Source organism: Pinus tabuliformis, chromosome 6, assembly GCF_031772625.1.
Source record: "Pinus tabuliformis cultivar Carrire ecotype Pingquan chromosome 6, CPIR1, whole genome shotgun sequence".
NCBI classification, from domain to species: domain Eukaryota; kingdom Viridiplantae; phylum Streptophyta; class Pinopsida; order Pinales; family Pinaceae; genus Pinus; species Pinus tabuliformis.
The window spans coordinates 1,546,919,364-1,546,926,196 of NC_142292.1; positions in this window are offsets into that span (position 1 = coordinate 1,546,919,364).

The window sequence follows — 6,833 nt, forward strand, 5'->3', positions numbered from 1 at the left end:
AGAACAGTTGCTGAGTGGCCACTATTTGGGTGTTGCTCTGGTGAAGCAGACCTGTTCTTTAATCCTGGAATTCATACAACTTATCCCACCGCTCCTCATTTAGAATGGTAATTTTGTTTACCTTGCGGTATATCTCATCTACCTCGGTATACTGAGCGAATGTGGGTTTTACTACAAAACTGTGTTTTATCTCATGTTAGACAAAACTCATGTTGTTGATAGCTTCATAGAAATCTCTCCCTGTCATAGCACCTATAATGTGGGAATAGTTGGCACTACCCTTTGTAATGTCTTTCAACTTCTTCATATAGTCTTCCCTAGTCATCAGCTTATCCATGATTACAAATAAAGAAGGCAGACCCTTCTTATTTAATACTTCTATTCTGGTGGAAAACCTGCTAACTGCTACCTTCAAAGTGTGACATTTCTCTGTCAGCTGCATAATCAAATTCTTCTATGTCATAACCTTCTTTACTTATAATATTTTTTATGTTCTGTCATCTACTCACAAATCATCCGCTTCATATCTATTTTTGTAATTGAGAAACTTTATGATGTTGTTGGTTGTGGCAGTCATTTCTCCCAACTCAACATTGATAGTGGAGATGGTTTTCTTAGCTTTATCCATCAATTCTTTCTATTCAAATATAATATGGATACATGGCCAGATTTCATCCATTGCCTCAATAATATTGTTCGAGATGATTTCCTTAACTTGGGTCAGTGTGTGGCCAATAGAGGACTCATTTGTTGACTTCATCCATACTTCAATCTACTTTTGAGCTGTTTTTAGCTCTGCTGCATGGAAAGTTTCAGTATTTGTCTTCTGGTCTTGTAGAAGATTGACTTGAGCTTGCAATCTATTGATTTATTCAGTTTGGAGAGACATGTTCTCCACTAAAGTTGCCAACTGATCTGCAGCAACCCCTATGTTTGTTGTAGAAGATGTAGTTGTAGGAATGCTTGTGATAGGTAGTGCTTCCAAAAGGGACAATATCCATTTTGGGAGCTTGCTCCTTTTCTTTGATTATCTTCTCCATCTATGTCTGCATTTGCTTCAACTATGCACTCTACTCCATGATGAGCCTCATCATGTCTGCCTTTTGTGACTTTGTTTCTTCAATGTACTTGGCCAGAGGATCTTTTGTGGTTCGTAATTTTAACTCCTTCCTTAATGTTTCTATGTCTGTATTCTTTTTCCTTACAAGTTCTTCTGAAACTTTGATATTTGTAGGATCATAACGTACTTTGACCACCAAGACCTCCAAATATTTGATCCTTTTGTCTTTGACAAGTGCAGAGACCTTCTCCATCTTCAATTGTGATTGAAAATTGGCCAATGTAACCTGCAATTTAGATAATCTCATAGCAGTGTTAGTGAGAGTGGATGAAATCATTTTCCCAGTCTGCTTGTGCATCTCCATTTGGTCAATGAGATGTATGTCTTTCACATCAAATTCAAATGATGTCTTCTTATAGTGTGATGTTGCCTTGGGCTGGGGGATCTGTGCTTGGAGGAATGTCATTTGCATTTTACCTTTCTTTGAACCAAATGCTGACAGTAGTCTTCTTTTAGAACTAATTATATGTGTTGATCTTCAAGTCCTCATTTCTCACTTTAATTTCCTTGAAAATGTCAAATATACTCTTTTATGCCTCCCCTATGGTAGATGTGCCGGTCTGCATAACCTATTGCTGATACTATGAAGCTATGGAGGTAGTGGGAGAAAGCGTAGTGTGATCACCAACCACTGAGGAAAGAAGTGTCTCTTTGGTGGTGATAATGTTCTCTTGCTCTGAATCCTTGCTTAGGTTTAGTTTGGAATGTAGCTTGGACTTCTTCCTGTACATAATTTTGAAGCCTTCACTGGAAATCTCCATCACTGAAGGTGACTCTTCTTCTCTGCTTCTCTTTGTTGTTTTCTCCTATGCGATAGGAGTCTATACTGTGTATGATGACACCAATTGCTCCTTAGCCTCCTATAGGGTGTTCTTAGTCCATTCTAGCCAGTTTTTATACTTTTCTATCTCGGGTCTAGCTATGTGAAAATAAGAAGTAGATTTGTTTTCTACTCTTAACTTAGAGATGACTCCTAATGGATCATATGACCAGGTAAAACTAATGATGAAATGCATCTCTTTCAGTAGCTTATATGCTTCTTCCCTTGATTCCCTGTTGTTGCAAATTAAAGGCCCTATTTGAGTTTTAATTTTGAATTGGGATTTCTTCTTGGAAGCTACAAAGTGAATCTCATCCATAGTGAGCATTTGCTTGATGTATTCTAGAGAAAAAATCCTCATTGGGAGGAATTTGGGTAGCTTGTAAGGTGCAAGCTCACACCCAAATATCCTCATCTTTGTGTAATTATGATAAAGGTCCTAATCTCCTGTCTGGACTTGGTCTGATAGTTGTAAAACTTTCCTAATTTCTTCACTGATTCTTGGCTCTGTCCTGTTGCTTAGGAGACTAAATACTAGATGTAAAAACATCTCTATGAATTGTTCGTATGAAAAATCCTTTTGTTCCTTCATCACTAGTGTAGTCCTTATGAACATGATTGACTGTTGATTTCCTTCTTCATCCAACTTTTGGAAGGCAAGCTTGAGGTTGTCTCCCTAAAATTATAAAAACATATAAACTAACACAAAATCATATTTGAATACTTCCTCAGTATGGAATTTGATAAACTTCTCATGGATAGAATCTGCAAGAAATTGACTAAAATTGAACAAGATGGAAGGCTTGGAATCTGCAAAGAAATTGGAAAGAAATCCTATGATTGCCTCATCTACCCACTGGTCTGAGTAATAGCCAAGGAGGTGGGAGATAACTGTGATGATTTTCTTGGCTCTCTCAAGGAAAATGGAGGATGGATAAGGGGGATTTTTCTTGGGTAATGGGGCATCTTCAGTCAAGAAAAGCTTAAGGGCTTTGGCTCTCTTAGCAAAGTCCAAATTTTGATATAATTCAACAAGTGCTTCATGAGAGAAAGGAGTAGAATTATCTGTTGTAGGAGCTTGCATCATTTGGTCTATAGCTTGGGGAGTGATTGTGAACAAAATTTCTCCAGTAGGGATAATAATATCTCTTTGGCTAGGTAGATAATAGGCATGACACTTCCTGATGAATTCAGGGGTACTGTGGGTACAGGGAAAAATATAGTGGAGAAAATTGGATTCCCACAGTTGAATATCATTAGACTTATCCATAAACTTTTCCTCAAGCCAACAATACATCTCAAAAAGATCAAATTCTCAGAGGGTTTCATGGATCTTATAGTCTCTTTCTGCCAAAGGGATGTGGTGAAAATCAATGGGATGGTGGATCAGAGGACTGATGTGTTCTTGTCCCTTGTCTTTTGGAGGCATGATTGGATAAAGCTAAGTACAATGGTGAAATATGGATTACAGGTTTACAGTACGCGGAGAGGACTTGCACACCTATACAGAAAAATGGAAATGGTGGCAGAATAATGGCAATGGTAGTGTACAGACTCAGTAACCGGCGAATGGGCGAAAGGAGAGATTATATAGTATTATGTCTTTGTCGTTCATGGTGGCATGGGTCCATTGAATTAACAGTTAAGAAAATTAATTTCTTGATGGATTAATTTTGGAGGGAGGAGATGTGATTGGCAGGGGAAATGGGCAGATGACGTGGCAAAGGGTGACTGGCGAGAGCGCAATGGATAGATCAGGGGTATCGGATGGCGGAGAAACCACTTTTTGGAGGGGGGGAAGGCGATCAATAGTTTTAGCCGAGGGGGGTGTGAAATCATGTGGTGGTGACACGTTGCGGTGGGCACGGGTTTGAATACCACCCATTTTGGACCCGTCCCCCCTACCCCCTTCCATGACAGTAAAGTTCGGATGGTGAGGGGGGGCCAAAACGTAATGTGGGTCATCAAATGCGGAGAGGTGGGTGTAGATGACGGGTGAAGTGGCGAAATGTTGATTTGATATGACATCGCGTATGGTGGGGTCGGGAAATATATCTAATGCATAGCAGGGGAATGATTGGAGTGTATGGTGGGGTAGGGGAGTGGAAAAAGTAGATAGCAGAGGAATGAATTTGGGGTAATGAAAATTAGGAAAAGGGGAATAATATATTGAATATCATCTGATACACCAACGTTAGAATAAAAATTCAATTCCTTTTTCCTTTGCTCTATGCATGAAAATACATTTGAAATTCAACTTAGAATAAAATCTTCATGTTTTTCCTCTAATCACCATAGTGCTTCTACCTACCCTTTCTCATTTCAATTATTTTTGTAAGCTAACATTAGCTCTTCTTGTTTTGTAGGGTGCATTTAAACTAGCAGACCCAGATCATTTTTCTTTTGTAAAAATATACCTTATCCTATCACTTATTTCTCCATTGATTCATATTAAACTGTTGAATCAATTTTATTTCTTCCTAATTATTGATTTACCAAGATTAAACTATTTGGTAAATCTTCATTTACTAATCTATTTAACAAAAAATTGAATTTGTTCATTCATGATTAAACTGTATGACCTGAACACAATTTTATTCATTGTGGCATTCAAAAACAATTTGCACACAACCTTATTTGAAAATGGAATCAAAGATCTAACTTATCAGTAGTGTCACTTAGACTTGCAGCACTTTCAGTATTATTTTCTATTTTTTCTTTTGTGGGGTTCTTATTTCCTTTTTTCTTATTTATTTTTTTATCATACCCTCTTTTCATTTTCTTTTTTCATATTTTTTGGAAATCATTTGAATATTGAAATTCATGTACAGTATGAGATTAAATATAAAATGCTCAATCTCATTGAGATCCTATAATTTATAGGACCCTAACGCAGTCCACAAACCAGGATGCCAACCAACTGCCCACATGTTGTCGATGTAAACAAGGACTTCCAAATTAATATATAAACTCGTCATTTGCCACCAAACTGGGAGGAGAGTAGAGTCGGCCAAACCAAAGGAGTGGGAACCCTGACCAAAGCCGTAACCGTGCACCCTTAGGCACAGATTTATAGATGAAATATTTAAGGAATATTCTCTAGGAATATTCCATGGAATATTGTAGGGAATATTTAGATTCCTCAGATCCTCAGAATTCACCAGAGTGGAAATAAGTTGAGTTTATACTCATTTGACTCAATTTTCCACTAAGAACATAGTGGTGCAGTCTGTTTCGCCAGTTGAGCAGCCGAAATCCAGTCAACCCTTGGGAGGGAATATTTGAGATTCCTGGGGGCCAGATTTTAACCAAACCAGAATAGGGTCAACTTAATAGTCATTTGACACGATTTCTTGCCGCAAATTCAACGATGTTGTCCATTTTTGTAGCAGAGCTTTTCATTTTCAGACCATTCCTTGAAGTGGAGGTATAAGATGTCATTATGTAATTGATTGTAATTTGGTTTTGCTACCAATTAATGAAATAGGCCTCGCCACATTGAGTAGGGCCCGGAGATGTAGCCCACACTGGGTGAGTTTCATTCACTAGTAGAAAATGAGAAATTAATGACTAGGTGACTAAAAACGTTAGTCACCACAACTTTTTCAAGTGAAACACTACCAATAATTTGATATAAGCAAAACATTAATAATTTGATATAGACTAGTTGGCTTATTCATATGTGATAATGGACCTAAATAGTAGTTCTTATCTAAATAAATGCTCATTAGACTAGGGCATTCTTAACATCATCAGCCTCCAACCCTGGATTTATTCACTTAGCCTTCTACATTGTCCAATTATATATATGTATACAAGGCTATCCTATTATTATATCCTTTTTACTTCATTTCATTTTATTCTAGACTTAGCTTTGGTATTTTCTAGGAGTTTTGTTTGCACTCCCACATATAAGTAATCTACAGTTAGAGCTTTTTAGCATGTAACTTAGTTGGCATGATTGTTCCTAATCTTTCCTTGAAGGTTGAATACTAAGTTTGCTAACGTGTTATTTTTTATGGTGACCTTTTATCCACTTTTTTTATACTAGTCATTTGGCCACATAGTGTCCACTATTGCTCAACCGAAGAAAACTTGTTCGAGTTTCTTGCTTTTATGGGGAAAATTGGCATTGACAATATTGCTAATGTTGAGGTATATATCATATAAATATTTTAGAGTCTACTTTAGTTTGTATTCCAATGTTTATTGTCTTTCATGTCTTATACTCTGCATTGTATATTATTTCCTTTTCAGAAAAAGGAACTCAGTATTGATGGTAAGAAGCAAGAATTGAAGAAAGAGGAGAACAAATATAACATTGGAGCAACAAAATGCAAAGTAAAAAGAGAGAGAGAAGATAACTGGTCTAGTGGTACTTGTAGAGTCAATATCCCACATAAGACACACACATAAAGACTGATGGTTAAGTCTTCAGAGTTGGTGAATTCACTGGCAATGTCTTGGGAACACAATGATAATGTTTTGAAGTGATGAAACAATATTTCATGTGTAAATTGTACTCCAACCAATATTAAGTTGGAGACTCATATTTTAATATTTTACATTTTATATAATATAATTTATGTGGTTGAAATTATTTATAGTTTCATTTGATATTATTTAGTATTGTAATTAACATATGTAACTTTGCGTTTTGAACATGTACATTGTAACATTTTTTTTAATTTAATTGCAAAATCATACTAATTAATTTATGTTGATTATAATGGACACATAAAATCAATCTAAAACTACCAAATTATTATTTTATGCTGACTAATAATGAAAACAAATAAAATAAATATACGACTAAATTAGTTACTTATAATGATTGTTAATGAAAGTAATTGAAATGAATATAAACTACTAAAGTAGTCATTTATATAATGA